Below are 24,425 nucleotides of genomic sequence, written 5' to 3'. Positions count from 1 at the left end.
GGCCACATCTGAGCAGGGGGTCTAGGTCCTCTCCATGCACGGTCCTCAGTTGGTACATTAGTCTCTACAGGAACCCCTGGGCTCAGATCTTTTATATAAAAAAAAAATATTTAATTGGGGCTAGCTTACAGTTCAGGGGTTTAGTCCTTTATGGTCATAGCAGGAAGCATGGTGGCATGCAGGCAAGCATGGTTCTGGAGAGGTGGCTGAGAGTTCTTGATCAGCAGGCGGCAGACAGAGAGAGAGCCACTGGCCCAGCTTTCATAGGCTTCTGAAATCCCAAAGCCCACCCCACCCCACCCCACCCCACCCCAGTGACATGTGTCCTCCAACAAGGCACCACCTAATAGTGACACTTCTTATGAGCTAACAGGGGTCATTTTCATTCAAACCAGCACAACTCCTAAGTACCTTACACTGGCAAACACCTATGGGAATTTCTGAGAATCTCCTCCCAGCCAGGTTAGTTTATGGTAGATTTTTTTTTTTTTAAATCTCTGTTCTTTAAGTTGAAGGCACTCACCAGATTTTTGGTAAAGAATAATTTTGGGAAAAAATAGGTGATATACTAAAATATTTGAAGCAAGTACATCCAGGTTGTTGTGTAGATATTACTGGAATAGATAAGAGAAACTGATTAGTGTGGGTAAAGGAAGCCTGTGTTGAACTATTCAAGAGAACTAAGGAAAACTCAAAGTATAGCAGATCATGTGTGTGTGTGTGTGTGTGTGTGTGTGTGTTTATGTATGATGTATGTGAATGTATGGGCGCACATGTCCATCCTTGAGTGCACATATACCATGTGCTTGGGGAGGTCAGAAGTCTGACTCAGGTTTTGTTTTTAAGAAGCCATTTGTCTGTTATCAGACAGGGCCTTTCCTTGACCTGGAGCTCACTGATCTAGCTTGATCTGGCTTGCCTGCTAACCCCAGGATCCACTTGTCTCTGCCTCCCCTACATTAGGACTAAGAGTGTTTGCTGCCACACCTGGATTTGCCTGTGGGTGCTGGGAACTTAGGTCCTCACCCCTGTGAGGGAATCATGGTACTGACTAAGCCGTCTTCCCAGCCCAGTCATCTTTATTAACATTTCTCTACAGTCAGCATTCAACGCGGTTTTAATTTGAGGGAGAAACAAATGTCTGCATTTTTTGTCATCTGTTTCAAGACGAGAGGGATGGTATGTGTCCTAGTTTGTTCTGTTGTGATAAAACACTATGACCAAAAGCAACTAAAGGGAGGAAAGTGTGTATTTGGTTTATGGTTCCAGGTCACTGTCCATCATTGGAGGAGTCAGGGCAGCAGCTCACACAGGAATTTGGAGCAGAAACCATGGAGAATGCTGCTTACTGGCTTACTCCATATCTCACACTTAGCTAGCTTTTTTAAACAAGTATTTTATATTTTTAAGATTATAATATAATTATAGTATTTCCTCCTTCCCTTTCTTCCCTCCAAAACCTCTCCATACTTCTCATTGTTCTCTTTCAAACAATGGCCCCCTTTTCATTAATTATTGTTACATTCAAATATGTATATACACATATTTTTAAATACATAAATACAACCTGTTCAGTCTCTAGAGGAGTGGTTCTGCTTCGGACATGTGCTGTTTGAGACTGAGCATTACAAGACAGAACATCTGGTCCTTGACTCAAGAACAAGTAAACATCAGTGGGCATTTACAGGACACCGTCACAGTGAAGGCGAAGCCTGAGCTCTAATACCCTCTTTCTATAGAGTCTTTTTGGTCACTCTCTTCTCTCCTCATGGAAGGAGGTTTCTCAGTGGAACCCAGAGATCATCCACACAGCTAATCTCCCTAACCATTCTGCTCAGGAGAGACATCTCCACTCTCTGAGCCCTGGAATTACCTGGCATTAAATGGGTTCTGGAAATTCATATGCTTGGACACAAGTGCTTTAACTGATGAACCATCTCCCCAGACCTAAAGACTCTCTTGATGATCTATTTGGATAAGCCATCATGAAGAGGACTTTTGGGTTTGGAGGCTAAAATGTATTAAGAATCGACTTCAAAATGGGACCTAGCTCAGAGAGAATGGAATCTAGACACTGGTCCCCTACCTAACCCAAGTATTTCTGAGCTCCTATGGAGAGAGAAGTTAGAAATGGAAGAGATGTTTCCCATGCATTTGTTAAGGATTTAAAGAGGACAAAGGTCTGGAACGTTAAGACCACACCACAGGGTTAGAAACAGCAGCAGGCAGACATAGGCATGAGTTTCACTCCAGGGGAAACAGAGGCAGAACAGTTAGGTAGCATTGCTGCCACCACCCCTGGGCCTGGTCAGAGAAGGACAGGGCTTAGATGAACCAATATTACTTCTGAAGGCATTTGTCATATCCCTGGGGATGCTTGGAAATACTTGAGAGCATTGGAAGCCAACAAGATGTAACACCTGAAAAGGCAGGAAGGATGAGGGTGGGAGGAGCATCAAGTTGTACATAATTTAGGTATGAATAAGGAAAACACCAAGTATAAATAGAAACTAGATGAGGTGTGATAATGCTAGTGGAGATGATGAGAGTGAAGAGTGGATCTTCATACCCCTCCTTCAGGAAGAATTTGCAGGAGATGATGATGGGGGCCTTATGGTTGTATAGATGAGACTGCCCAGAAGTCACAAAACAGTGAGGCCACGTTTACCTTGAAGGTTCACAGCTTGAAGGTTCAGGAACAATGTGTTTGTGGTGCTCAGTGACTCACAAGTCTCCCCTCATGACTGTTCTCTGTGCTTCTTAAAGTTTGCAGCCCTGGTTTGAGGTAACCAGGGGAGAAGAGGATGGAGAACAGGAAACTAGCATTTAGAGAATATCTTCTGTGTGTCAGAAGGACTTCTGTGCATGAGTCATATCACTTGATTTTGATATTAGCACTGAAGAATGTCAGAGAGGGAGACTGTAGAAATTCAGACTGGGAGCATGATGGATCTGGGAAGAACTACCTTGTCTTAAATTTATCTTAAAGAGATAAATGTCTCCTGGGCTTTGAAGACCAGATGGAAACTGCAGATAAACTGAATAATAAAACTGACAGAACCAGATTCCCTTTTGTGCTGTTTTTAAAAAGTGTCATTGCCTTTGTTTTACTTTTTGTTACTGTTATAAAATACCCTGACAAAAGCAACTTAAGGGGGGACAAATTCATTTTGTCTTACAGTTTCAGAGGGACACAGTCTCTCGTGGCTAGGAAGCCATGGCAACAGGCAGGGAAAGCATGCTGGCAGGAGCAGCAAACTGGCTGGTCACAATTCGGCCATTCTCAGAAAGCAGAAAGTGAGCAGCAAGGAAGGCCAGCCTACAAGTCCTCCCCGGACTAGCAATATAATTTATTCTTGCTATATCAAATCCAGTAGACTATTGCCTTATGGTATACGTTGATTGATATTCACAATGGGTGGTGAGGAGTTTGTTGTATTTTAGGCCTTCTTGCCTTATGTCCAAAAGAGACATATAATATGTCTCTCAATTAAGATACTCAGAAATGCCCTGAGGAATTTGCACTATATTGAATATTCTGTTATTAGTTGGCTGGTTCTGCAGACTGAAAGGCGCACTTACATGCTTAAGCAGAGACAACATCAGCTTCATCTCCTTGCTGGGCTCAAAACCAGACTCTTCATGCATTATTGATTCAGATGTCACTTCATCTCAGATAGAGTAATACATAGAAACCCTTATATGAACATGAAGATACTGTGTTCCAGGGGATACCAACTAGATAACAGTAGCCAAAATTGCCTGAAAAGCCCCTTCTGAAACAATCTTAAGTAAATAATGGGCCAGAACATTAGTTAATCTTGTGTGTAATTTTGATTTTCATAAATTGGTTTTTAATACTTTTAAATTCTAATTTTCCAATGCAAAATACACACCCTTACAATTTATTCATAATCCTTTAGCTATAAGCCATCCAATGTGAGAAATGTTGCCTTGCAAAGTCATCAAGTAACTGACATTTGATCATCCAATGTATTATAGTTAATCTTCTGAACTGAAAATTACTTTCTGGCTACATTATAATTCTAGTAGCATCATGATATCTTCAAAGCAGTGACCACTGTCACCAAACTGCAGGCTGCTCACCTGCTTCTGGGTCATAGTTAAAACTGAAAGAAGGTTCAGCACAGTACTGGAGATGGGCATTGTGTCACAATAAAACTAGTATTCTCAAAGCTCTAATTCCAGGGATCGAAGAGTATTCTTTTTCCATGTTAAAGTGAGATTTTCTCCTCAAAGCGGAAGCTTCACCTATGAGTAGTATGTGAATTATGGAAAAAAATAAAAAAATAAAATAAACTATGCATTTCTTAGCAGAGTTCTTTCATAACTGAAGAAATTAGTGTGGGCTGGGAGATTAGCTTGTTAAACACAGATAAACAGCCCCTCCCCCCTACAGTGGCTGTAACTGGGAAAACCAACAGGCCTTGCCATTTTGTTGTGACTTCTATTTCTTCATTTGAATTCAATTTAGTAGAGCCAAAACCTCACATGATGTGTTTCAAAACACAACATGTTTTAAAAACAATCACCATCCCTAGCACAATCATCTATTTGCTACTTGGACATACATGCCTCTAAATTGAATTAGTATTTACACAAATCCCAACCTGAAGATGGGGCAATTCAGGCAATTCAGCATCCCACAGTACCTGTTCCTATCCAGTTCTGTCCTCCGATGAGAAGAACTTGCTGTTTTCACTACGTCTGGAAACAGATGTGCAGAGGCAGAAGACAGGCAATGAGGGAAGGAGCTCTACTCCATACCCGACCGGCCGCGGCAAGGCTAAGGGCCCCTCTTTTCCATCCTTCCGGCGGGTTGCACAGGTCAGTGGGGTCGGGTTACTCTTCATTTGTTACTTTATCAGCCAATTGGTCATCCCTCTGGAAAACATAACAAAGGCCGAATAAAACATACATGACCATAGAGTCTGCTATTACAGAGCGTCATGACACCGAACCTACGCAGCAGCCACCCTTCGTTAACCGGAGCGTGGCTCAGACAGCTCAACCGTGGAACGGCCCCGTGCTTCCATCACGGTGTTTCTGTTTTCTTCACCTGCTGAGTGGCCTCTTTCAGATTTCCTTGTCTTTACGGTCTAAGGTTTGGTCTAAGGGTCAGTTCAAGTTACTGGGGGATAATAAAGAGGCATTTTGATGGCTTACCGTATTGATACAATTCTCTCCATAGCGTCATAGAGACTTTGGTCAAGAAGCACCCATTTAACAGCCGTTTAATCTCTAGTCTAAACAGTCCCAACCGCTCACACAAGAAAGTCATGTGGGAGGAACAGCGTACTGATGACAGTCTCAGGTGGAGCCTGTAGTGCTCCTGAGCTTTAAAGGTGGAGTCTTCTCCCTAGCACAATAGACTGAAGCCATTCTGTGCGCTCATTGCAGAACACTTTCTGCCTCTAGGGGGCGTTTGTATTTTAGATACCAAGGAGCAAAAATCTCACTAGTCCTCCCTCATCCCATCAGTTTAGGAAGCAACTCATTACACAGAGAAATGGGAACGAGAGCACAATTCTAAAAAGATTTAAGAGCTAAATCCTAAAATTCAGGCATCACTTCAACCTAAGGACAATGTCCTTTAAAGAAATGAAAATAGTTGCTATATTAACAAGTTATGTATATCTTAAAAAAAATTACAGTATGTGTTCCAAACTCAACTTAATAGTAAGCATTTCAGTAAAATTCATTATTTCCACACTTGTTATTCTTAAGTCACTAACATTTTAGTATTACATAATTACATAATTAATTACATAATTAAAAGTGTATTGTAAAACTCTTGGGTGAAGAGGAATTGTAGCTATGTTTGAGCAAAGAAGTACTTTATAAAACAACAACAACAACAAAAATAATAGAATAAAACAGAAATCACGTGTTCTTTTTTACCTGTTCCTTCATACCAGTCATAGGACTGAATGCTAGAAAAATGCTGATTTAAAAGGAGAAAAACAAGAGCACTTTTGTGGGTCTCAGAGTTACCAACTTCCAGAAGAGACAGAAATCATAAGTCATTCATGGAAAAGTGAGATTGTTGGATAGATGCTGCAAGGTCATCTAACGCAGCAAACAGGTCTGACAGCACTTCCCTGAACAAAACAACCAAACAGATGAAGAAAGAAAGAAAGAAAAAAAAAACACATGAAGAAGTTGCAGGTATATGCCACACAGGTAGATGAGAATACTGAAAGGCCCTGGTGCTTACTTATGTATGAGTATACATAAGATACCATCATGCACCTATACACCGAGGGTTGAAGACACATTACCAAAGTACACAGCCAGAGCCTGGTGAGACTTACTAGAAGGAATAGTTTCCCTATAGAAACTATAAGTTTCCTAATAGAACTGATGGATGGCACATAAACAACTCATGTAAGAGGCACTAAACTAAAGGTATTGTGCTGTGAATAATTCACATTTCTTTTTTATTGCAATTTATTCACTTTGTATCTCAGCTGTAGTCCCCTCCCTAATCCTCTCCCAATCCTGCCCTCCCTCCCTCATCTCCTCCCATGACCCTCCCCTAGTCCACTGATAGGGGAGATCCTCATCCCTTTCCATCTGACCACAACCTATCAGGTCTCATCAGGACTGGCTGCATTGTTTTCCTCTGTGGCCTGGTAAGGTTGCTCCCCCCTCACAGAGAGGTGGTCAAAGAGCCAGCCACTGAACTCATGTCAAAGAAGGTCCCTGTTCCCATTACGAGGGAACTCACTTGGACACTGAGCTGCCATGGGCTACATCTGTACAGAGGTTCTAGGTTATCTTCTTCATAAATGGTCCTTGGTTGGAGTATCAGTCTCAGAAAAGACCCCTGTGTCCCGATTTTTTGGTTCTGTTGCTCTCCTTGTGGTGCTCCAGGTCTTACTATCTCCCCCTTTTTTCATAAGATTCCCCGAACTCTGCCCAAAGTTTGATTATGAGTCTCAGCTGGGTAGAGTCTTTCAGAGGCCTTCTGTGGTAGGCTCCTGTTCCCTGTTTTCTCTCTCTTGCAATGTCTATCCCATTTGCCCTTCTGAATGAGGATTGAGCATCTCACCCAGGGTCTTACTTCTTGCTTAGCTTCTTTAGGTATACAGATTTTAGTATGTCTATCCTTTATTAATAATAAAGGATAATGATAATCCACTTATGAGTATAAACCATGTGTTTCTATTTCTGGGATACCTTACTCAGTATGATCTTTTCTAAATCCCACCATTTGTCTGCAAATTTCATGATTTCCTTGTTTTTAATTGCTTAGTGTACCACACTTTCTGTATCCATTCTTCCGTTGAGGCGCATCTAGGTTGTTTCCAGACTCTGGCTATTACAAATAAAGCTGCTATGAACATAGTTGAGCAAATGTCCTTGTTGTATGGTTTAGCAACTTTTGGATATATGCTCAGGAGTGGTATAGTTGGGTCTTGAGGTAGCACTATTCCTAATTGTCTGAGAAAGTGCCAGATTGATTTCCAAAGTGGTTGTACAAGTTTACATTCCCACCAGCAATGGAGGAGGGTTCCCCTTTCTCCACGTCCCCTCTGGCATGTGTTGTCACTTGAGTTTTTTATCTTAGCCATTCTGTTGAATGTAAGGTGAAATCTCAGGGTCATTTTGATTTGCATCTCCCTGATTACTAAGGATGTTGAGCATTTATTTAAGTGTTTCTCTGCCATTTGATATTCCTTTGTTGAGAATTCTGTTTAGCTCTGTACCCCATTTTTTAGTTGGATTCCTTGGTTTGTTAGTGTTTAACTTCGTGAATTCTTTATATGTTCTGGATATTAGCCCTCTGTCAGATATAGGGTTGGTGAAGACTCTTTCCTAGTCTGTAGGCTGACATTTTGTTTTGTTGACAGTGTCCTTTGCTTTATAGAAGCTTTTCAGTTTCATGAGGTCCCATTTATTGATTGTTGATCTTAGAGCCTGTGCTGTTGGTGTTCTGTTCAGGAAGTTGTCTCCTATGCTAGGGAGGTCAAGGTTCTTTCCCTCTTTTTCTTCTAACAGGTTTAGTGTGTCTGGGTTTATGTTGAAGTCTTTGATCCACTTGGACTTATTTTTGTGCAGGGTGATAAATATGGATCTATTTGCATTTTTCTATATGTAGATACCCAGTTAGACCAGCACCATTTGTTGAAGATGCTATCTTTTTTCCATTGTATGGTTTTGGCATCTTTGTCAAAAAATCAGGTGTCCATAAGTGTGTGGGTTTATTTCTGGGTCTTCTATTTGATTCCATTGATCCACCAGTCTCATTCTATGTCAATACCATGCAGTTTTTATTACTGTTTCTCTAAAGTACAGCTTGAGATCAGGGATGGAGATACCTCTAGAATATCTTTTATTGTAGAGGATTGTTTTAGCTATTCTGGATTTCCTGTTATTCTGTATGAAGTTGAGAGTTTTTCTTTCAGGGTCTGTAAAGAATTGTGTTGGTAATAAGAATTGCACTGAATCTGTAGATTTAGTAAAATGGCCATTTTTACTATGTTAATCCTCCATGAGCATGGGAGATCCATCTCACACATGGAAAACTGAACAGCTTCCTACTCAATGACAGCTGGGTCAAAGAAGAAATAAAGAAAGAAATTAAAGACTTCCTAGAATTCAATGAAAATGAAAGCACGACATACCCAAACTTATGGTACACAATGAAAGCAGTGCTAAGAGGAAAGTTCATAGCACTAAGTGCCTTCAAAAAGAAACTCGAAACATCTCCTACAAGCAATTTAATGGCTTACCTGAAAGCCCTAGGGAAAAAAAAAAAAAAGAAGAAGAAGCAGACACACCCAAGAGAAGTAGAAGGCTTGAAGTAATCAAACTCAGGGCTGAAATCAATAAATTAGAAACAAAGAAAACAATTCAAAGAGTCAATGAAACCAAGAGCTAGTTATTTAAGAAAATTAACAAGATAAACAAACCTTTAGCCAAACTAAAAGGCAGAGAGACACTATCCAAATCAACAAAATGAGATATGAAAAGGGAGACATAGCAACAGACACTGAAGCAATCCAAACAATCATTAGGCCAAAAGCCTATATGCCACAAAATTTGAAAATCTAAATGAAATGGATAATTTCCTTGATCAATTCCACTTATTAAAGCTTAATCAAGGCAAAGTAAATAAAGTAAATAGTCCTATATCCCTTAAGGAAATAGACATACAAAATCTCCCATCCAAAATAAAGGCCAGGGCCAGATGGTTTCAGTGCAGAATTTTACTAGACCTTCAAAAAAGAGTTAACACTAATATTCTTCATATTCCACAACATAGAAACAGAAGGATCATTACCAACTTCATTATATGAGGCCACAGTCAACTTGATACCTAAACCTCACAAAGACCCAACAAAGAAAAAGAATTTCAGGCGAATGTCCCTTATGAATAGTGAATCAAAAATACTCAATAAAATACTAGCAAACCAAATGCAAGAACACATCAAAGATATCATCCACTATGACCAAGCAGGCTTCATCCCAGGTATGCAGGGGGTGGTTTAATATATGGAAATCTACCAATGTAATCCCACCATATAAACAAACTGAAAAAAACCACATGACAATCTCCTTAGATACTGAAAAAGCATTGGATAAAATCCTATACTCATTCATATTTAAAGTTTTGGAGAGATCAGGGATACAAGGCACATACCTAAACATAGTAAAAGCAATATTTAGCAATCCTGTAGCTAACATCAAACTAAATGGAGAGAAACATAAATCAATCTCACTGAAATCAGGGACAAAGCAAGGCTGCCCACTCTCTTCCATATCTCTTCCACATATTTCTTTAAGTCCTAGCTAGAGCAGTAAGGCAATTAAAGGAGATCAAGGGGATTCAAATTGGAAAGGAAAAGTTCGAGTATCACTGTTTGCAGATGGTAAGATAGTATACAAGAGTGACCCCCAAAATTCTACCAGGGAACTCCTACAGCTGATAAACACCTTCAGCAAAGTAGCTGGCTACAAAATTAACTAAAAAAAAAAAAAAAAAAAATCAGTAGCCCTTCTGTATACAAAAGACAATTGGGCTGAGAAAGAAATTGGCATCCAATATAGAAACAACACCCTTCACAAAAGCCACAAAGGACATAAAGTGCCTTGGTGTGACTCTAACCAAGGAAGTGAAAGACCTGTATGAAAAAAACTTCAAGTCTCTGAAGAAAGAAATTGAAGACAATAATTCCCCCTTTTTTTTAAAGGAGGACTTAGAAAAGCCATAGAGGAACTAAAGGGACATTTCTTGAGGTGGAAGATTGAAATGAGAACTGAGTTGGTGGTGGGAGTGTAAAATGATAATTGTCATGGTTTGAACACAAAATGCCCCATAGGTTCATGTTTTGGATACTTGGTCCCAGCTAATAGTGCCACGTGGGCGATTCAGGAGGTGTAGGGGTAAGTGGTGAAAGTAGGTCACTTTGGACAAGCCTGTGAAAGTTATACCCAATCCCTGGTCCTACATTGATCTACCTCCGGGCTTGCCTTGCTGTGGACAGCTCTCTGTTATACCTTCTTGCTGCCACAGACTAAGTTGCTGTCCTGCCCTCCCCACCACGATTGACTGAGACTGTGAGTCACAATAAGCCCTTCCCTAGGTTGTTTGCTAGGTATTTTGGTCACTGTGATAAACTAATACACTAATATTTCCCCTGTGTTCTACTGAAGGGTCTTTGCTGTTCTCTTAGAGGTTCATCAGAACCTTTTCTATATTGTTCTCAAATAAAACATACAATTAGGATTATTTGAAGAAAGAGCTAATACATTAGCACAGAATCTACAGTGCCCATCCATCAGACAAAGTCCTTTAATATGCAACTAGAACAATTCACATGTGAGTATGAGAGTACATGACATGGTCTTTCATTTAAATTTCTCATCTCAGAGGATTTGTGTCAATCATGAGATGTGCAGTGACACCAGCTATAACAAACATTTTCAAGAGGGAATAGGAAGGGAACCTACCATAGATGTCCTCTGAAAGACTCTACCCAGCAGGAGGTCAAAGCAGATGATGATACTCACAGCCTAACTTTCAGCAGAGTTCACAGAAACTTATGGGAGAGTAGGGGATAGAAGGACCTGCAGAGGACAGGAGCACCACAAGATGAACAGAGCCATCAAATCTGGGCCCAGGGGGCCTGCAGAGAATGATGCACCAACTAAGCACCATACATGGAGAGGACCTAGATCCCCTGTTCAGATATAGCTGATAGGCAGCTCAGTCTCCATGTGGGTTCCCTAGTAAGGGGAGCAGGGGTTGTCTCTATCATGAACTCTGTTGCCAGCTCTTTGATCACTTCCCCCTGGTGAGGCAGCCTTACCAGGCCACAGAGAAAGAGGATGCAGCCAGTCCTGATGAGACTTGATAGGCTGGGGTCAGATGGTAAGGAAAGAGGGCTCCCCCTTTCTGAGGACTAGGTGAGGGGGATGGAGGAGGGAGGAGGGAAGGTGAGACTGGGAAAAGACAAGGTAGGGGCTACAATTGGGATAGAAAAGGAATAAATTAAAAACAAAAATTTAAATAAAAAAACAAAACAAACATCTTCATATAAAGGCTTCCTAACAGCATGAATAAAGGCAATGTATTTATTGTAAATAAATACATTAATTGTAACAAAAAGTATTAATTGTAACAACAAGTCCCTGTTACAATTTGTATTACTTCTAAACATCATTGCTAAAGTTTGACTATGAAATGTCCGCCACAGTCCCATGTTTTGAACTCTTCATCTCCAGGTGGTTCTGTCACTTTGAGAACAGAAGAAGTAGTTCACTGGAGATGTGGCTTTGAAGGTCATGTGTGACCCCAAGTCCCTTTTCCTCTCTGAGGTGAACAGCCTCCTCTTCCACATATTACTGATTCTACAATGTCCTGGCAAAGTACATGGAGTCAGAAAACCATGGACAGAATACCATGAACCAAAATAATCTTTTCCCTCTTTAAGTTCTTTTATTAGATCACAGAGATGACAAGTCTGACTAGCAACAACTCTTTCATCATTGTCACCCTCACAATTATCATCATCATCGTCGTTATCATCACTATTATCATCATTAGCATTATTATCATCACCACCATCATTATTTTTGATAGAGCTCAGGCCACCATTGCTTTCTTTGGTTTTGCTGCTGTTTTGTTGGTTCGGATTGTGAGCTTTGTGTGCATGAGCACATGCATATTTCTGTTGTCTTTTCTTTTTTATTCTAGCTTGGCTTCTTTGTTTTCTAAAGAGAAAGAGAAACGGGCATGAAGTTGGGTGGATGAGGTGGTGGGAAGATGGAGGAGCAGTTGAAAGAGTTGAAACTGTGATCCGAATACGATGCCAGGATGGAAGCCAGGATCTCAAATATAGCATGCAAATGTTTTGTCACTGGGCTTTATATCAGCCTCTTGCCTTCACTTGAAAGTTTTATAAAGATCAACAGTCTAGTCAGAATTCATTGTGTCGAGTGAATTTGGAAAGAAAAAGACAGGTCATTCCTTTGATTCTGTATGTCAAGTGAATTTGGAAAGAAAAATACAGGTCATTCCTTTGATTCTGTAAAGCGAAGATTTTTGTCAGTCACCACTGTGACAAGTTCTCATGCATAGCTGCCAAACGACTCTTTAGAATCAAGTGCTACATGTCAGAGCAGAGTCAACAGGTTAGATGTCCTAGTGTGCTTTGTTATTCTTCTAAGTTTCATATATTTATAAGTTCTTAAATTTTTTTTTCTGGGTAACTTTATCTACAAAGCCCACCAGCCTGTCTTCAAAGCTGAGGCCCATTTTTTTTCCCACCTGGAAACGTTGAAAAATATTTTTATCTAATTTTAAAGTTGCAAAGGGGCTGACATTTTAATTTGGCCAAAGGTAAAATATGTAGAAAGTGTAGACCCTTGGGAGGCTGAAGGAGAAGCGCTCTCTCAGATGCCTCAAGAATGGCTGGCCACAATCCTAAGTGCTCAAGCCTAGGGCCATACAAACTATCCAAAGCAAAATTGCACAGTGGTTGGGCTCAGGCAGCTTTAAAGAGCCCAGTGGGTCTAGGGAGCTGCCCAGTTGAGAACTGCTGTCGACCCCATGTCAGAGAGAGCACACTCGAGAGAGCTCTTCAGTTAAGTAATGTGGAAAACACCTGCTGGCCGGGTGCCCTCTGGAAGAATTTTCCACAGCTCATGTTTCCTGAGGAAACATTTGCTGAAGATAACAGCATCCATGTGATTAAACACAAAGTCAAATTTGGTGTCACAGAATTTAGCTCAAGCTCCAGCAGTTGAAAAATAATATACCTGTTTTCTTACAGTTAGTTACACAAGCTGCTCTCTTTAAATGTCTCCTCTGTAAAAGAGGAATAGGACAAGAGCTCTTTAACACCTCTCAAGACTATTACATACTATAAACTGAGTATCAATAGCCACACTACAGACTTTTATAACCCAATGCACTCTGGGGTTAGTTTGGGCTGATTAAGAAGTGTGTGTGTGTGTGTGTGTGAATGCATGCCATGCGTGTGTGCACATTTCTGTTGCCTTCTCCTTTTTAGCCTCGCTTGGGTTTTTGTTTGTTTGTTTCCTAAAGAGAGAGAGAAACAGGCATGGAGTTGGGTGGATGAAAGGGTGGGAACATCCGGGAGCAGGTGAAAGCAGGGAAACTGAGATCAGAAAACATTGTATGAAAAATTTCAAAAGTAATTATAATGTCAGGTGTGGTGGCACACGCCTTAAATCTCAGCCACTCGGGAAGCAGAGGCAGGTAGACCTCTAGCCTGGTCTAAATAGTGACTTCCAGGGACAACCAAGGCTATGTAGAGAGATAGTGTCGCAAAAAGAGGATGTGGGGGAGGGAAGGTCACTGTCCCTCCCCTAATCAGAACTAGTACACTGGAAGTGCTTTAAGAACTTGAACAAGATTTTGTCTCTAATTCACCACTAAACTGGATAAATTATACAAGTGGAAACTGCTTCCTGCTCTGTCATACGAGGCACTTTACTGAATGCATGATGATGGTGATCTGACAGTGAGTGCCATCAAGGAAGTAGCTGACATCAATGAGACTATCTCACTGAAAAAAAAAAGTAGTAAAAAAATTATACTTTCTTATTTCTAAAACTCAGTGTTGTCTCAGTCAGTCACAGCGTTATTGCCTTCATAAGAATATTGACAAAACTCTCTGACGGATCAGTCAGGCCTTTCCTTCAGAACTGGTGTGTGAGTATGTGCCTGGTTCTGGCCTGCACCAGGCAGGGGTACGGTGATGAGAGCTCAGTCTATTTTTTCTTTTCATTACACTTATCTGGCAGCCATGGGTCATGTTGTGAATGTGGCGGTCAGAAGACAGCTTCAGGAGGGGCTTCTGTTTTTCCCCATGTTGAGGTTCCAGGGGTTGACTGTGAGATAGCAGGTATGTTTACCTACAGAGCCATCTTGCCAGCACCTAAGCTTAGAAGAGACTCTTACCATCTCAATGTCCAATAACCCTCGATATCTTATCAAACTCCCCACTCCTCACACTTGGTACGCTGTGCTACTTTCAATAAGAACACTAAGGTCCACCTCACCAGAATCCATCCCATTCCTGATGTTTCCTTCCTAGTTTTTGTTTGTTTGTTTTTAATTTCTTTATTTTTCCATCTGCTGGTCCAAACTTGGCCCCTGCAACACGCATAGGCATGTTGACTGGCTTATATTGGACTCAGAGTGGAAACCAGTTCCATATAAGAGACTCCCTTTTCCTGTTATAATTATTACTGAATAAAGCATGCTTGTACTACTTTTTAAAAGAAAATATTCATTGAGGCCTTTCATACTATTGTTTTAAAGTAGAAGACAAAGATGGGAGCAGTTAAGGAAATTACCCAAGGTCTCCCTCCAGGCAGGACACAGGGGAACTTGGCTTTGAGAACAGGCTTGCCAGCTCTGAGACAGGTTTAACTCACTGAAGAGCTTTGCTTCAAGAGCTTATAATTGGAGAAGGAATCTAGACTTGCCATTCCCTTTCTTTTGAACCTGTGACTGAGGCAGGTGATGAATGAGCTAGAGCTCAAGAAGGCTAGACGTGACGGCTTTAAACAGAGAACTAACGACTAACCTTGCAATCTTGTGTCAAGGACAACATCCACTCACTTAAGTAAATCTCTAATCTGAGAACTGTGTTACTGAGAAAATATTGACGGAGTCTTGTTACCTGCTAGGAAACGCAGTATGTATTTCATGTGTGTGAAATTTAAACACGTTGCTGCTTACTTATGATAAGAAATTGCTGCAATAAACCAAGGACGCTTGAGCCCAACGGATGTGCCTCTTTGACAGTGTCTGTAAACAGAACTTTGACTAGTGACTCCATAGCAGGCCTTGTCTCCTGTTCAGATTAGTTCGAGTGACTCTCTGTTAGTCAACTACAAGAACAGGGGAAGCACTACCTGCTCAGAGCAAAAGTCACTCTTAATAGATTTCACTTATAAAGATCGTTCTGCAAATTGTCGTCTGAATGTTAGTCAAGCCACCTACAAAAGGAAGAGAGCACAGAAACCAAGATACAGTGTTTGTAGTGGTGGCTTACGGGGACCACCCTGAAGCTGTACCCTCCTTCCAAATAGAGCTAGGTAACAGATGGTCCTGGAAAGTGAAGGAAATGCTAACGATAAACCACACATACGCCACACTTGCTAATTCCCTAAATGCTTTCTTTCTCAAGTCACAAACATTTTAGGACTCCCTGTCCACTTAAGAAAGAGATCTGGTTACTTGTGGTCATATGATTTCTCCCAAGGACAAACATCAGTGGTGAAAGGCTAAAAGCTGGAACTGGGATTGCAGCATTCAGCTACCACATTATATTTCTATATTCTTGTTAAAGAAGCTGATCTCGACTAAGAGAGCTTTAAGTGACAACATGTGTCCATTCTTTCGGTACACATCTGCCTCCCGTGTCCATAGCCACTAGCCTGGGAAGCTGAGTGGTTCTCTGTCTGTCCCCTGGCCCACTGCACGAGGGCCTGCATAAATCTCTAGTGTCCCCAGTGGATCTTCACAGCAACACAGTTTAACCTGCATCAGAACTCACTGAACTGCATGCATCCTCCTGTGACTGCAGTCCTTGATCTTCCAGGCCTGGCCTGCGGAGTTAATAGACCCCTGCTGCTTACAGCTTAGTCTGACTGAGTGTCAACTGGAGCTCTGAAACCGCAGCTGAATGGCGAATAGGGTGGGTGATATTCTGCCGATTCTTCCACAGTGACACGCACAGCCTTGGGTCCCAGACACGCAAGATGGCTTGGGTTCCTATGCTGACGGTGTCTCTTCCTGGGGTTCCCTCTGCCTCCCTTACACAAGTTCTTCCTAGAAGGTCTCCATCCCCTGGATGACAAATGCGCTTTGCCTCGTCACCATCAAGCCACATGCTACCCACTGCAAGCCCTGCTCCTCCTCCTTCTGGAGTGTTATGGAAATGTTACAAAGTTTTCTGGATTTTTCCGCACCACAGATGCAGGCTGTCTAGCTGTTCCTGTCACCACCAACCCTCAGATACGCAGACATAACACAGTATCACTCCCTTAGTTGTTTGTTTTTTTTTTCTCCCAGGGCCTCTCTGATCAGACCTCACTTTCAGATGCTATATCACAGCCAAGTGTGCAGGACTAGGCCTACATGTAAAAACCTGGACCCCTGGAAAAGGTAGTACAATGTCCTGGCTAGTTTTATGCCATCTTGACCCAGGTAGAGTCTTCTGAAAACAGGAAACGTCAATTGAGAAAAACGCTTCCATGAGATCCAGCTGTAAAGCATTTTCTCAATTAGTCGTTGATGGAGAAGGGCCCAGCCTATCGAGGGTGGTCCTGGGATCTATAGGAAAGCAGGCTGAGCAAGCCGTGGAAGCAAGCCAGGTAAGCTGCGCCCCTCCAAGGTTTCTGCATCATCGCCTGCCTCCAGGATCCTGCTGAGTTTCTGTCCTGACTTCCTTCTTCAGTGCTGTGGAAGTGTAGGCTGAATAAACCCTTTCCTCCCCTGGTTTCAGTGGCCATGGTATTTCATGACCGCAATAGTTAAGTGTACTTATCTAGCTGTCTCTCTGCCACAGCAGGGGCCCCTGTGCATGCACATCTGTCAAAAAGCCTTTTCTGTAACTTACTTAAAAACTGAAGGAAGGTATTCAGATAAACAACTCAGTTCATGCCAAACACGAAGTTGACTTGCCGTTCTATGTGGCTGTGTTGCCCTCTAGTGTTAAGAAAGAGAACTATAAGCAGTAATTTTCCCTTTTTTGACAGTTTTTATTTCTTTTATTTATTTTTATTAATTACAGCTTATTCACTTTGTAACCCCCCTGTAGCTCCCTCCTTCCTCCCCTCCCGATCCCACCCTCCTTCCTCCATCCATGCTCCTCCCCAAGTCCACTGATAGGGGAAGGTCTTCCTTTCCTTCTTCTGATCCTACTCTATCAGGTTTCATCAGGAGTGGCTGCATTGTCTTCCTCTGTGGCCTGGTAAAGCTGCTCCCCTCTCAGGGGGAGGTGATGAAAGAGCAAGCCAATCAGTTTATGTCAGAGACAGTCCCTGTTCCCATTACTATGGAACCCACTTGGACACTGAACTGCCATGAGCGACATCTGTGCAGGGTTTCTAGTTATCTCCATGTGTGGTCCTTGGTTGGAGTATCAGCCTCAGAAAAGACCACTGTGCCAAGATTTTTTGGTTCTGTTGCTATCCTTGTGGAGCTCCTGTCTTCTCCAGGTCTTACTAAATCCTCCTTCTTTCATAAGATTCCCTGCACTCTGCCCAAAGTTTGGCTTTAAGTCTCAGCATCTGCTCTGATACCCTTCAGGGTAGAGCCTTTCAGAGGCCCTCTGTGGTAGGCTCCTGTCCTGTTCCATTTTCTCCCTCTTCTGATGTCCATCCTTTTTTTCTTTCTGAATGGGAATTGAGCATCCCAGAGTCCTCTTTCTTAATTAGTTTCTATAGGTGTACAGATTTTAGTATGTTATCCTATATTATATGTCTAATATCCACTTACAAGTAAGTATATACCCTGTGTGTCTTTCTGCTTCTGGGACACCTCACTTGGTATTCCTCACTCCAAATCACCACTTTCCACATTCTGCAGCCACAATGGTAACTATGTGTGTACTGACCTGTTTATATGTAATTCATATCAAATTTTAAATCTGAGTGTGTATCCAGGCCACCTTACATTGTGGGCATCCTTACCCTTCTTCTAGCTCATCCAGATGCTTTGCCTCTTGGTATCCCTGCTACCTACAGACTCCCATCCGGATTGAGCCAGCCTCAGTCTGGTTCTTCATCTCCCCAAGGGTAACCTTGGCATAGAGCTCACCCTCTCCATCTCATTCATCACAAGTCCCTCGAGCCATCACCTTCATCCTCCTTACAGTCCTGTACCGTACACTGGTCCTGGGTATCTTCAGTCTCTTCAGGCTTTAGCCCCGGCCTCACCTTGACCTTTCTCACCAGCCAACTCCCATCTAATACGTCATTGCACCTATAACTCAAGGACGCTCCTGAGCTCCCCAAATCTGTCAGCTGAGCCCCTTTCTTCAACCACCTTCCTGTTCAGCTAAGACTCTCAGATCAAGTGTAGCTAGCTGTGCCTTTGACCATATGTCTCCCCACGGAACACACCAGACGCGATTGGTCTCTCATCCCAGGAAGAGCTCACACTTTTCCACGGATGCATGCAGGCTTTCACCACTCAGCACTACTCTCCTCACCATTCCCATCTTGCTTCTAGCAAAAGATGCCACCTCTTATCTGAGGGAAAAACACTAATTCTATTGTCAATAAAACAATTTCATGTGGATACATTTGACCCACACAATAACTAAGACAATTTCTCACAAGCCAGGCCCAGAACACTTCCACACAGAAATCACAGTTGCTAACACAGCCTGGGTAGGAATATGCATCCTAACTCTGAGAATCCCTGTCATTTATGAAGAGGGTTCTCTGTCCACAGGCTCTAATGAGACCTTGGTCAGAGGGAGCAGCTACTGCTCAGAATTTTTACCCACCTCTAGGGAGTGCTACTTCTCCACAATGCCTACACTGTTGGCAAAGCATCTGCGGTTCATTTATTCCTGTCTAAAAGAAAAGGTAGAACAGCCTTTAAAGCATAAAATCCTACTAAGGGTTGAGTTTCCTCGTATGCCAGGTCTGCTGTTTTCAGAGGCCTTGCCTGAGACCTGACTGTCTGCTCTCAATAATGTGGGCCACAGCTTTGAGACCAATGCCCATATGGAAATTCAGACCAAGCTCTCATGGAAGCATGGACACACGAGGACAGGTTGTGACAATGCCAAGGAGATCTCACAAACTTAAGGACTGTACGCTCAAAAGATTATCTGCTCTATAAATACATGGTATTTACAGAAGAAGGCAAAGCTGGGAATAGAGAATGTGACTGAGTCCTCCATCACAATTCCAGACAGAGAGAATTCTCAGCTCTTTCCTGGGCTTTCCTTGGAAGCATGAAGACTATGTAGCTCTGCTTTGCCAGTAAAACATGTACTCCTCAGTCCCCATTTTTCTTCTAATTCATCTTTGCTCTGCACCTATCTTGTTGGACACAATGCTGACCTCCAACCCAAGCCTTCCCAACAAATCCGGTCCCAAATGTGGCCTGCTCTGTGATCTGTCCACACTGGGTAGATCAGGAGGAGCCCTTCACTCCACTCCCTCCCAGCTCTTATCTGAAGGCTACACCAGCAGCTGGGGCCCAGGAGATGTAGCTCTTAACTGGACTTGGGTAAGGAACTCTCTTCAGTCCCAGTATTTCTCTCTGTAAAAATGAGGTGTTTGCTGTTGTCAAAATCAACTCAACAACTCTGTGGGGACTAATTTTATTGTCATGATGAGACTCAGGAGCAACCACAGAGGGCTATAAGAAAACAGTACAGAGGGGTCTATATATAAGGTGGGTTTGGGGGCTTTTAGTTAAGCTTGATACTGGACAGTGTTTGCTTAAAGCGTGGAGTGGGAGGGGGCTGGACAACGGGAAATAGCAGCAGCATGTCAGACAATAAACAAAAACCATCTCCATAGAGGAAGGCCAAACCCATGCTGAGTGAATCAGCAGGAAGTGTGCACCTACGCAATGATTGATTCATGAACATTTTAAGCTGTTTATAAAAGACATGGGGAGGAATGGAACAAGATTGGACTGGCCAACGGGGACAGTAGTTTTGAAGGCATGCCTCAGAATCAGCCTGTGGCAGCCTGGCATGCTGCCCCTCCACAGCAGAGTGGGTAGAGGAAGAGCCCAGAGTCGGGGTAAACACTGAACAGTGGGTGTCGGAACAAAGCATGAGGGTGTGGCTTTCAGTAAATGGTAACCGTTAATGTTCTGTGGAGCCCTTTCAAAGCACAGCAGCAGAACGGGGCGCTTCTAGAAGCTGCAGGCTGCACCCAGTCCAGCATGTTCACGCCGCTTTCCCTGAGCTCTGAGCAACAGCTAGCGCCTTCAGTGCTCTTTCTCTTAGGGAGGGAGGAACTCCGGGACACATGGGAAAGTGCCCACACCCAGCTGAGGCACGTAAGAGGGTTGGGATCCAGCTCTGCCGTTTCCGAGCTAGGCTGCTAAGATAAAAACTCTCGGAGCCTGTTTCCTCTTTTCTAAACTCACAGTTGTGGTGCAGTGCACAGGGTTCCTCAGATGCACCGTGTGGCTCTCCACTCAGGATCCTTGTCGCAGTTCTTACATCTCTGGTGTGATGGCTTAAGTCTATGCGCTAACTTGCCTGGCTACAGGGTACCAAGATAAATGGTCCAACATCGCTGTTTGTGTGTGTGTTTGTGTGTGATTGTGTTAAGGATAAGGTTAATATTTCAATCAATAGGCCCGTAAAAAGCAGATGTGCCTTAACTACAGAAATGTGGCTTTTCCCTATTTTCCAGCTCAAACCAAAGTGCCTGCTTTCCTTGGTGCTTACTCTGGATCCTAGGATTTGTCAGCTTCCAAATCATAAGAATTGATACATTTTATAAAATATCCTCTTGGCTCTGAGAAACTCCAACCAATGTAGTATGTACTTTAAATAAAGAGTTTTATGATTGTTTTTAATCTCAAAATCAAGGAGAAAGTAACATCTGTTTGTAAAGGCACTTGAAATTCTGTGTTTAAGAAGCAGGGGAAATGGCTATATTATGCTGTCCAGTGGGTACATCTGATTGTCTAAACCCAAAATGTATAAAGCAAGGGTGGAAAGGGAAACTGGCTCTGAATAAGACATTTTAGATTTCTATTGTTAATTCCTTCCTCTTTGTAGAGTTCTCCGAACTTTAAGGATAATATTTTTGTGCTGTGGTTTTACCATTCATTTGTTATGATGAAATCACTGAAAGGCAAACCTGGTTGTGCTAGAGAGAAGAATCTACTATGGCTGCCTCTTGCTGCAGTGTGTAGACATAGTGAAGAAGGCTCATGAGCATGGCCCAAGAGGGAGAGTCACAGGATCCCAGCTCTAGAGAGAAGAGCCACAGAAGGAGAGGTGGGCAGGGGGACAGAGAGTATGGAGACAGTCCCCACTGGCAGGGTTCATACACATATCAGCAGGGCCTTGGGGGCAGGGAGAGGAGGAGCAAGTGCATCCTTGATACCACTAACGAGATGTACTGTATCTTGAGGTTAGAAGGGTGGCTTTGAATGCCTTATAAGGAAGGAATAAAAGGAATGTAGGCCATGGAACTTTACCTGGGCTTTTCTCTTCATGTGTGTCTAGGCATGACTTTGACAAAGAAAGGAAGATGTGGGAAATGGACTGTTGACTGTCAGTGTGCTAAGAACACATTGTCAACATGTTCACTGATTTCCTATTGATGATCTTGGCCGGAAAAACAAAGAGCTCCTGCAAGGAGCATTAAGAAGTCTACAAAGACTATCAGAGGACTGGGACAGTCAAAGATTCATTTCCCAACTTTCAACTGAAATCTGAGTTGGAGGGGGAAGAAAGTGGACTATTGCAACTTATACTATGAAAGACATTAGGTAGAAGGTGCCAACATTTCCCAGGAAAAGCAGCAAGACTGTTTAAAAACAGTTTACTACATGCAGTCATTTATCCACCAAGGTTCACCAGATTCCTGGGTGTCCTGGAGGCTATAGAAAAAAATGATGTTCAGGCTCTGTATCATCAGATGGAGGTTCTAAAAATCAAGGTATCTTAGGATATCTTCATCAGCACTATTGAAAATTTTATCTCTGAAAACAAATAGAGATCCTTGTTTCTCTGGAGTTTAATTCTGATTCACAAAGAACTAGTCATTGATTGCCAGGGCAGGATTAGAGGAGGGATGGATGGGCTGTGGCAGTTTTTAGTTTATAATTAAGCCCTTGATGTAACTGGATATATACAGGAATTTTTGGAGTTTATCACATATTTGGAGAGAAAAAAGACATCCTGATTTCTTGTATTAAGAAGAAGGATCTTATAAGACAAGTTGATATTACAGTGCCATGTGATTCAAGGAAGAAGAAAGCTAAAGTCATGTGACTGAAGAAGGCAGCACCTTCCTAAGAGTGACAGGAAGACTTCAAATCAGTGAGTGGTTTGAAGTCCTGGGCCCTGTAAGATCTGAGAGCTCTACACAGGATAAGGAGAAGAGGACTTTTAAAAACCATACTTTGCTTACACATTCATGCTGTGAAGTAAATGTATATATGTCCATTATAGAGATTAAGAGTAAAGCAGATCTATATAAGCTAATATAACAATGATTCAATAGAAACATAATCATGTTTTTAAAAAAAAACAGATTATTGGGACTAAACATAGAAACATGTCTAGATCTGGTGTCAGACTCCGAGAGCCATTGCTAAAGGCAAGTTCTAGGAGCATTCTCAAGGACTCAGGAGGGTTTGAAGGTCTTATTCACTGAAAAACAAAACACAACCTTCAGAAAGAAATAGCTTCATAGATGGACATATACCCCGTGGTACTGTGCTTGCTTCAGGGGTCACAGAACCCAAAATTCCTGCAAACACAGTCAGAAAAATAAAGATCACAGTCACAATAGTGACCCTGGGAGGCACCACCCAGTCCTCAGTCACAGTGCCCATGTGAGAGTCATAGTATAGGAGTCTGTAGCCCTCGTTAGCACAGATGGCCTGGCACCCTTAGCTCACTGCAGAAAACGGTATTTTGTTGCTCACAAAAGTCTCTTTTTTGAGTGCTGTTACTGTCTTTTCAAAATTATATTTATCTTGTTTTTAAATATTATTTTATTTTTTGAAATTATAATTACATAAATTCCCTGTTCTTTCTTTCTTCCTCTAAGCCTTCCCATGTACCTTCCCTTACTCTCTCTTAAATTCAAGGCTTCTATTTCTTTGTTACACACACACACACACACACACACACACACACACACACAATGCATCTGCATTACCTGATTGTATACCTCAAGGCTGACTATGGTATTGGATAATCACTTGGGGCTCTTCTCTGGGGAAGACCATCTCTCCCACCCTTAACATTTCCCAGTTGCCTGTAGCTGTTTATCTAGGGCTGAGACCCCATGAGCTTTCTCCCTGCCATATTAGCATGTCTAGTGATATATTTTATGTGTATGTGTGTTTTGCCTGCATGCATGTATGTGCCACCAGGTGTGTGTCTGTGCTCATGGAATTCAAGACAAGGCATTTGGTACCCTGGAACTGAGGTAAGGATGGTTGTGAACTAGCATGTGCATTCTAGGAACTAAACATGGCTCTTCTGGAAAAACCAGCAAGTACACATAACCAATGAACCTGTTATTGTTTGTTTGTTTGTTTGTTTTGCTCCATGCTGTCAATATCTTAATACATACCACCTCTATCCTCTATTCCATTTTGGCACATCAATTTTAATTATTCTGTTTCTTCATCTTTATAGAGTAGAAAAAGAAGCTGACACACAGAGTCACACACCATAATGACATCTAATGATTTCCATACAAGAGATGTTTTCCATCAGCAAGAAACTAGGAATATACACAAAAACAAAGATTGCAAAAACATCCTGTGTAAGGGGGAAAATGTATAGTTTATTTTATTCCATATAAATCTATTTCCCCCCTTGGGTGCGGAAAAATTAACCTAGAGAGGCTAAATGATTAGTAAATACCCATAAAGGCCTAGGTAGTTAAATAGAAGGAGACACAGAACAAATTGACTGCAGTGATAGAAATGTTTTAGGTCTTAATTAGGGTAGCAGTTACGACAGTACATAAATTAATCAAGGCCTACGTCGGTGAACATCGAAAATAAGTGTTTTTTTTTATTTTACATAAGTTGTACCTCAATAAAAACAAACACATAGAGGAATTAGTTTTTTAAAACTAATCATAGAAGAGTGTATAGTCACATATGAAAAGAAAACTGATTTCTATATATGCATATGTACAGCATTTGGAGAACACAAGTGCAACTATTGTCT

The 24,425-nt window shown here is 42.0% G+C and overlaps 1 protein-coding gene across 3 annotated transcripts in view; it reads right to left on the bottom strand.

Moving 5' to 3' along the window:
• Nucleotides 1-24,425, bottom strand: part of Dnajc5b (DnaJ heat shock protein family (Hsp40) member C5 beta) — a 77,510-nt gene that overhangs the window by 45,255 nt on the left and 7,830 nt on the right. The window contains exon 2 of one of the 3 annotated variants that reach the window (XM_060384602.1): nt 18,984-18,987. The exons of 1 other annotated variant lie outside the window; for it this stretch is intronic. The gene's annotated coding sequence lies outside the window, so the exon portion shown is untranslated. Of the gene's footprint in view, nt 1-4,673; nt 4,791-18,983; nt 18,988-24,425 lie in introns of those variants that run through there. One more of the 3 variants, XM_021652740.2, reaches the window with a different exon arrangement.

Source organism: Meriones unguiculatus, chromosome 6 (assembly GCF_030254825.1).
Source record: "Meriones unguiculatus strain TT.TT164.6M chromosome 6, Bangor_MerUng_6.1, whole genome shotgun sequence".
NCBI lineage: Eukaryota > Metazoa > Chordata > Mammalia > Rodentia > Muridae > Meriones > Meriones unguiculatus.
Note: the sequence above shows the minus strand (reverse complement) of the source record. Positions and strands in the feature narration are given on the sequence as shown.